Source organism: Patiria miniata, unplaced genomic scaffold, assembly GCF_015706575.1.
Source record: "Patiria miniata isolate m_02_andy unplaced genomic scaffold, ASM1570657v1 HiC_scaffold_16, whole genome shotgun sequence".
Taxonomy (NCBI): Eukaryota; Metazoa; Echinodermata; class Asteroidea; order Valvatida; family Asterinidae; genus Patiria; species Patiria miniata.
The window spans coordinates 14,807,722-14,817,355 of record NW_024037054.1 but is presented as its reverse complement, the minus strand read 5'-3'; positions in this window follow the sequence as shown (position 1 = coordinate 14,817,355).

Genomic DNA, 9,634 nt, shown 5'->3' with positions numbered 1-9,634 from the left:
AAGGTACCTTTAGACCGCGACTCATGAGAGCCATGTTGGCTGGCGCTGACAGCCCTTGCTATGGGACTTACTGCACAAAAACGAAACTGGGGGCATCATGTACCTATGTCTGGGGCTCACTCCAAAAGTTTCAAGTCTGAAGCCTTGCCGATTTGTGCTTGTTGGCCTATTCATCCGCCATCCAACAAGTTATAGTTTGTCAAAATCCATCCATGTTAAGGTACCTTTAGACCGCGACTCATGAGAGCCATGTGGCTGGCGCTGACAGCCCTTGCTATGGGACTTACTGCACAAAAACGAAACTCTGGGGGCATCATGTACCTATGTCTGGGGCTCACTCCAAAAGTTTCAAGTCTGAAGCCTTGCCGATTTGTCAGCTTGTTGGCCTATTCATCCGCCATCCAACAAGTTATAGTTTGTCAAAATCCATCCATGTTAAGGTACCTTTAGACCGCGACTCATGAGAGCCATGTTGGCTGGCGCTGACAGCCCTTGCTATGGGACTTACTGCACAAAAACGAAACTGGGGGCATCATGTACCTATGTCTGGGGCTCACTCCAAAAGTTTCAAGTCTGAAGCCTTGCCGATTTGTCAGCTTGTTGGCCTATTCATCCGCCATCCAACAAGTTATAGTTTGTCAAAATCCATCCATGTTAAGGTACCTTTAGACCGCGACTCATGAGAGCCATGTTGGCTGGCGCTGACAGCCCTTGCTATGGGACTTACTGCACAAAAACGAAACTGGGGGCATCATGTACCTATGTCTGGGGCTCACTCCAAAAGTTTCAAGTCTGAAGCCTTGCCGATTTGTCAGCTTGTTGGCCTATTCATCCGCCATCCAACAAGTTATAGTTTGTCAAAATCCATCCATGTTAAGGTACCTTTAGACCGCGACTCATGAGAGCCATGTTGGCTGGCGCTGACAGCCCTTGCTATGGGACTTACTGCACAAAAACGAAACTGGGGGCATCATGTACCTATATCTGGGGCTCACTCCAAAAGTTTCAAGTCTGAAGCCTTGCCGATTTGTCAGCTTGTTGGCCTATTCATCCGCCATCCAACAAGTTATAGTTTGTCAAAATCCATCCATGTTAAGGTACCTTTAGACCGCGACTCATGAGAGCCATGTTGGCTGGCGCTGACAGCCCTTGCTATGGGACTTACTGCACAAAAACGAAACTGGGGGCATCATGTACCTATGTCTGGGGCTCACTCCAAAAGTTTCAAGTCTGAAGCCTTGCCGATTTGTCAGCTTGTTGGCCTATTCATCCGCCATCCAACAAGTTATAGTTTGTCAAAATCCATCCATGTTAAGGTACCTTTAGACCGCGACTCATGAGAGCCATGTTGGCTGGCGCTGACAGCCCTTGCTATGGGACTTACTGCACAAAAACGAAACTGGGGGCATCATGTACCTATGTCTGGGGCTCACTCCAAAAGTTTCAAGTCTGAAGCCTTGCCGATTTGTCAGCTTGTTGGCCTATTCATCCGCCATCCAACAAGTTATAGTTTGTCAAAATCCATCCATGTTAAGGTACCTTTAGACCGCGACTCATGAGAGCCATGTTGGCTGGCGCTGACAGCCCTTGCTATGGGACTTACTGCACAAAAACGAAACTGGGGGCATCATGTACCTATGTCTGGGGCTCACTCCAAAAGTTTCAAGTCTGAAGCCTTGCCGATTTGTCAGCTTGTTGGCCTATTCATCCGCCATCCAACAAGTTATAGTTTGTCAAAATCCATCCATGTTAAGGTACCTTTAGACCGCGACTCATGAGAGCCATGTTGGCTGGCGCTGACAGCCCTTGCTATGGGACTTACTGCACAAAAACGAAACTGGGGGCATCATGTACCTATGTCTGGGGCTCACTCCAAAAGTTTCAAGTCTGAAGCCTTGCCGATTTGTCAGCTTGTTGGCCTATTCATCCGCCATCCAACAAGTTATAGTTTGTCAAAATCCATCCATGTTAAGGTACCTTTAGACCGCGACTCATGAGAGCCATGTTGGCTGGCGCTGACAGCCCTTGCTATGGGACTTACTGCACAAAAACGAAACTGGGGGCATCATGTACCTATGTCTGGGGCTCACTCCAAAAGTTCAAGTCTGAAGCCTTGCCGATTTGTCAGCTTGTTGGCCTATTCATCCGCCATCCAACAAGTTATAGTTTGTCAAAATCCATCCATGTTAAGGTACCTTTAGACCGCGACTCATGAGAGCCATGTTGGCTGGCGCTGACAGCCCTTGCTATGGGACTTACTGCACAAAAACGAAACTGGGGGCATCATGTACCTATGTCTGGGGCTCACTCCAAAAGTTTCAAGTCTGAAGCCTTGCCGATTTGTCAGCTTGTTGGCCTATTCATCCGCCATCCAACAAGTTATAGTTTGTCAAAATCCATCCATGTTAAGGTACCTTTAGACCGCGACTCATGAGAGCCATGTTGGCTGGCGCTGACAGCCCTTGCTATGGGACTTACTGCACAAAAACGAAACTGGGGGCATCATGTACCATATGTCTGGGGCTCACTCCAAAAGTTTCAAGTCTGAAGCCTTGCCGATTTGTCAGCTTGTTGGCCTATTCATCCGCCATCCAACAAGTTATAGTTTGTCAAAATCCATCCATGTTAAGGTACCTTTAGACCGCGACTCATGAGAGCCATGTTGGCTGGCGCTGACAGCCCTTGCTATGGGACTTACTGCACAAAAACGAAACTGGGGGCATCATGTACCTATGTCTGGGGCTCACTCCAAAAGTTTCAAGTCTGAAGCCTTGCCGATTTGTCAGCTTGTTGGCCTATTCATCCGCCATCCAACAAGTTATAGTTTGTCAAAATCCATCCATGTTGAGGGTACCTTTAGACCGCGACTCATGAGAGCCATGTTGGCTGGCGCTGACAGCCCTTGCTATGGGACTTACTGCACAAAAAACGAAACTGGGGGCATCATGTACCTATGTCTGGGGCTCACTCCAAAAGTTTCAAGTCTGAAGCCTTGCCGATTTGTCAGCTTGTTGGCCTATTCATCCGCCATCCAACAAGTTATAGTTTGTCAAAATCCATCCATGTTAAGGTACCTTTAGACCGCGACTCATGAGAGCCATGTTGGCTGGCGCTGACAGCCCTTGCTATGGGACTTACTGCACAAAAACGAAACTGGGGGCATCATGTACCTATGTCTGGGGCTCACTCCAAAAGTTTCAAGTCTGAAGCCTTGCCGATTTGTCAGCTTGTTGGCCTATTCATCCGCCATCCAACAAGTTATAGTTTGTCAAAATCCATCCATGTTAAGGTACCTTTAGACCGCGACTCATGAGAGCCATGTTGGCTGGCGCTGACAGCCCTTGCTATGGGACTTACTGCACAAAAACGAAACTGGGGGCATCATGTACCTATGTCTGGGGCTCACTCCAAAAGTTTCAAGTCTGAAGCCTTGCCGATTTGTCAGCTTGTTGGCCTATTCATCCGCCATCCAACAAGTATAGTTTGTCAAAATCCATCCATGTTAAGGTACCTTTAGACCGCGACTCATGAGAGCCATGTTGGCTGGCGCGACAGCCCTTGCTATGGGACTTACTGCACAAAAACGAAACTGGGGGCATCATGTACCTATATCTGGGGCTCACTCCAAAAGTTTCAAGTCTGAAGCCTTGCCGATTTGTCAGCTGTTGGCCTATTCATCCGCCATCCAACAAGTTATAGTTTGTCAAAATCCATCCATGTTAAGGTACCTTTAGACCGCGACTCATGAGAGCCATGTTGGCTGGCGCTGACAGCCCTTGCTATGGGACTTACTGCACAAAAACGAAACTGGGGGCATCATGTACCTATGTCTGGGGCTCACTCCAAAAGTTTCAAGTCTGAAGCCTTGCCGATTTGTCAGCTTGTTGGCCTATTCATCCGCCATCCAACAAGTTATAGTTTGTCAAAATCCATCCATGTTAAGGTACCTTTAGACCGCGACTCATGAGAGCCATGTTGGCTGGCGCTGACAGCCCTTGCTATGGGACTTACTGCACAAAAACGAAACTGGGGGCATCATGTACCTATGTCTGGGGCTCACTCCAAAAGTTTCAAGTCTGAAGCCTTGCCGATTTGTCAGCTTGTTGGCCTATTCATCCGCCATCCAACAAGTTATAGTTTGTCAAAATCCATCCATGTTAAGGTACCTTTAGACCGCGACTCATGAGAGCCATGTGGCTGGCGCTGACAGCCCTTGCTATGGGACTTACTGCACAAAAACGAAACTGGGGGCATCATGTACCTATGTCTGGGGCTCACTCCAAAAGTTTCAAGTCTGAAGCCTTGCCGATTTGTCAGCTTGTTGGCCTATTCATCCGCCATCCAACAAGTTATAGTTTGTCAAAATCCATCCATGTTAAGGTACCTTTAGACCGCGACTCATGAGAGCCATGTGGCTGGCGCTGACAGCCCTTGCTATGGGACTTACTGCACAAAAACGAAACTGGGGGCATCATGTACCTATGTCTGGGGCTCACTCCAAAAGTTTCAAGTCTGAAGCCTTGCCGATTTGTCAGCTTGTTGGCCTATTCATCCGCCATCCAACAAGTTATAGTTTGTCAAAATCCATCCATGTTAAGGTACCTTTAGACCGCGACTCATGAGAGCCATGTTGGCTGGCGCTGACAGCCCTTGCTATGGGACTTACTGCACAAAAACGAAACTGGGGCATCATGTACCTATGTCTGGGGCTCACTCCAAAAGTTTCAAGTCTGAAGCCTTGCCGATTTGTCAGCTTGTTGGCCTATTCATCCGCCATCCAACAAGTTATAGTTTGTCAAAATCCATCCATGTTAAGGTACCTTTAGACCGCGACTCATGAGAGCCATGTTGGCTGGCGCTGACAGCCCTTGCTATGGGACTTACTGCACAAAAACGAAACTGGGGGCATCATGTACCTATGTCTGGGGCTCACTCCAAAAGTTTCAAGTCTGAAGCCTTGCCGATTTGTCAGCTTGTTGGCCTATTCATCCGCCACCATCCAACAAGTTATAGTTTGTCAAAATCCATCCATGTTAAGGTACCTTTAGACCGCGACTCATGAGAGCCATGTTGGCTGGCGCTGACAGCCCTTGCTATGGGACTTACTGCACAAAAACGAAACTGGGGGCATCATGTACCTATGTCTGGGGCTCACTCCAAAAGTTTCAAGTCTGAAGCCTTGCCGATTTGTCAGCTTGTTGGCCTATTCATCCGCCATCCAACAAGTTATAGTTTGTCAAAATCCATCCATGTTAAGGTACCTTTAGACCGCGACTCATGAGAGCCATGTTGCTGGCGCTGACAGCCCTTGCTATGGGACTTACTGCACAAAAACGAAACTGGGGGCATCATGTACCTATGTCTGGGGCTCACTCCAAAAGTTTCAAGTCTGAAGCCTTGCCGATTTTGTCAGCTTGTTGGCCTATTCATCCGCCATCCAACAAGTTATAGTTTGTCAAAATCCATCCATGTTAAGGTACCTTTAGACCGCGACTCATGAGAGCCATGTTGGCTGCGCGCTGACAGCCCTTGCTATGGGACTTACTGCACAAAAACGAAACTGGGGGCATCATGTACCTATGTCTGGGGCTCACTCCAAAAGTTTCAAGTCTGAAGCCTTGCCGATTTGTCAGCTTGTTGGCCTATTCATCCGCCATCCAACAAGTTATATTGTCAAAATCCATCCATGTTAAGGTACCTTTAGACCGCGACTCATGAGAGCCATGTTGGCTGGCGCTGACAGCCCTTGCTATGGGACTTACTGCACAAAAACGAAACTGGGGGCATCATGTACCTATGTCTGGGGCTCACTCCAAAAGTTTCAAGTCTGAAGCCTTGCCGATTGTCAGCTTGTTGGCCTATTCATCCGCCATCCAACAAGTTATAGTTTGTCAAAATCCATCCATGTTAAGGTACCTTTAGACCGCGACTCATGAGAGCCATGTTGGCTGGCGCTGACAGCCCTTGCTATGGGACTTACTGCACAAAAACGAAACTGGGGGCATCATGTACCTATGTCTGGGCTCACTCCAAAAGTTTCAAGTCTGAAGCCTTGCCGATTTGTCAGCTTGTTGGCCTATTCATCCGCCATCCAACAAGTTATAGTTTGTCAAAATCCATCCATGTTAAGGTACCTTTAGACCGCGACTCATGAGAGCCATGTTGGCTGGCGCTGACAGCCCTTGCTATGGGACTTACTGCACAAAAACGAAACTGGGGGCATCATGTACCTATGTCTGGGGCTCACTCCAAAAGTTTCAAGTCTGAAGCCTTGCCGATTTGTCAGCTTGTTGGCCTATTCATCCGCCATCCAACAAGTTATAGTTTGTCAAAATCCATCCATGTTAAGGTACCTTTAGACCGCGACATGAGAGCCATGTGGCTGGCGCTGACAGCCCTTGCTATGGGACTTACTGCACACAAAAACGAAACTGGGGGCATCATGTACCTATGTCTGGGGCTCACTCCAAAAGTTTCAAGTCTGAAGCCTTGCCGATTTGTCAGCTTGTTGGCCTATTCATCCGCCATCCAACAAGTTATAGTTTGTCAAAATCCATCCATGTTAAGGTACCTTTAGACCGCGACTCATGAGAGCCATGGGTGGCGCTGACAGCCCTTGCTATGGGACTTACTGCACAAAAAACGAAACTGGGGGCATCATGTACCTATGTCTGGGGCTCACTCCAAAAGTTTCAAGTCTGAAGCCTTGCCGATTTGTCAGCTTGTTGGCCTATTCATCCGCCATCCAACAAGTTATAGTTTGTCAAAATCCATCCATGTTAAGGTACCTTTAGACCGCGACTCATGAGAGCCATGTTGGCTGGCGCTGACAGCCCTTGCTATGGGACTTACTGCACAAAAACGAAACTGGGGCATCATGTACCTATGTCTGCTATGTCTCACTCCAAAAGTTCAAGTCTGAAGCCTTGCCGATTTGTCAGCTTGTTGGCCTATTCATCCGCCATCCAACAAGTTATAGTTTGTCAAAATCCATCCATGTTAAGGTACCTTTAGACCGCGACTCATGAGAGCCATGTTGGCTGGCGCTGACAGCCCTTGCTATGGGACTTACTGCACACAAAAACGAAACTGGGGGCATCATGTACCTATGTCTGGGGCTCACTCCAAAAGTTTCAAGTCTGAAGCCTTGCCGATTTGTCAGCTGTTGGCCTATTCATCCGCCATCCAACAAGTTATAGTTTGTCAAAATCCATCCATGTTAAGGTACCTTTAGACCGCGACTCATGAGAGCCATGTTGGCTGGCGCTGACAGCCCTTGCTATGGGACTTACTGCACAAAAACGAAACTGGGGGCATCATGTACCTATGTCTGGGGCTCACTCCAAAAGTTTCAAGTCTGAAGCCTTGCCGATTTGTCAGCTTGTTGGCCTATTCATCCGCCATCCAACAAGTTATAGTTTGTCAAAATCCATCCATGTTAAGGTACCTTTAGACCGCGACTCATGAGAGCCATGTTGGCTGGCGCTGACAGCCCTTGCTATGGGACTTACTGCACAAAAACGAAACTGGGGGCATCATGTACCTATGTCTGGGGCTCACTCCAAAAGTTTCAAGTCTGAAGCCTTGCCGATTTGTCAGCTTGTTGGCCTATTCATCCGCCATCCAACAAGTTATAGTTTGTCAAAATCCATCCATGTTAAGGTACCTTTAGACCGCGACTCATGAGAGCCATGTTGGCTGGCGCTGACAGCCCTTGCTATGGGACTTACTGCACAAAAACGAAACTGGGGGCATCATGTACCTATGTCTGGGGCTCACTCCAAAAGTTTCAAGTCTGAAGCCTTGCCGATTTGTCAGCTTGTTGGCCTATTCATCCGCCATCCAACAAGTTATAGTTTGTCAAAATCCATCCATGTTAAGGTACCTTTAGACCGCGACTCATGAGAGCCATGTTGGCTGGCGCTGACAGCCCTTGCTATGGGACTTACTGCACAAAAACGAAACTGGGGGCATCATGTACCTATGTCTGGGGCTCACTCCAAAAGTTTCAAGTCTGAAGCCTTGCCGATTTGTCAGCTTGTTGGCCTATTCATCCGCCATCCAACAAGTTATAGTTTGTCAAAATCCATCCATGTTAAGGTACCTTTAGACCGCGACTCATGAGAGCCATGTTGGCTGGCGCTGACAGCCCTTGCTATGGGACTTACTGCACAAAAACGAAACTGGGGGGCATCATGTACCTATGTCTGGGGCTCACTCCAAAAGTTTCAAGTCTGAAGCCTTGCCGATTTGTCAGCTTGTTGGCCTATTCATCCGCCATCCAACAAGTTATAGTTTGTCAAAATCCATCCATGTTAAGGTACCTTTAGACCGCGACTCATGAGAGCCATGTTGGCTGGCGCTGACAGCTACAGCCCTTGCTATGGGATTACGCACAAAAAAACGAACTGGGGGCATCATGTACCTATGTCTGGGGCTCACTCCAAAAGTTTCAAGTCTGAAGCCTTGCCGATTTGTCAGCTTGTTGGCCTATTCATCCGCCATCCAACAAGTTATAGTTTGTCAAAATCCATCCATGTTAAGGTACCTTTAGACCGCGACTCATGAGAGCCATGTTGGCTGGCGCTGACAGCCCTTGCTATGGGACTTACTGCACAAAAACGAAACTGGGGGCATCATGTACCTATGTCTGGGGCTCACTCCAAAAGTTTCAAGTCTGAAGCCTTGCCGATTGTCAGCTTGTTGGCCTATTCATCCGCCATCCAACAAGTTATAGTTTGTCAAAATCCATCCATGTTAAGGTACCTTTAGACCGCGACTCATGAGAGCCATGTGGCTGGCGCTGACAGCCCTTGCTATGGGACTTACTGCACAAAAAACGAAACTGGGGGCATCATGTACCTAGTCTGGGGCTCACTCCAAAAGTTTCAAGTCTGAAGCCTTGCCGATTTGTCAGCTTGTTGGCCTATTCATCCGCCATCCAACAAGTTATAGTTTGTCAAAATCCATCCATGTAAGGTACCTTTAGACCGCGACTCATGAGAGCCATGTGGCTGGCGCTGACAGCCCTTGCTATGGGACTTACTGCACAAAAACGAAACTGGGGGCATCATGTACCTATGTCTGGGGCTCACTCCAAAAGTTTCAAGTCTGAAGCCTTGCCGATTTGTCAGCTTGTTGGCCTATTCATCCGCCATCCAACAAGTTATAGTTTGTCAAAATCCATCCATGTTAAGGTACCTTTAGACCGCGACTCATGAGAGCCATGTTGGCTGGCGCTGACAGCCCTTGCTATGGGACTTACTGCACAAAAACGAAACTGGGGGCATCATGTACCTATGTCTGGGGCTCACTCCAAAAGTTTCAAGTCTGAAGCCTTGCCGATTTGTCAGCTTGTTGGCCTATTCATCCGCCATCCAACAAGTATAGTTTGTCAAAATCCATCCATGTTAAGGTACCTTTAGACCGCGACTCATGAGAGCCATGTGGCTGGCGCTGACAGCCCTTGCTATGGGACTTACTGCACAAAAACGAAACTGGGGGCATCATGTACCTATGTCTGGGGCTCACTCCAAAAGTTTCAAGTCTGAAGCCTTGCCGATTTGTCAGCTTGTTGGCCTATTCATCCGCCATCCAACAAGTTATAGTTTGTCAAAATCCATCCATGTTAAGG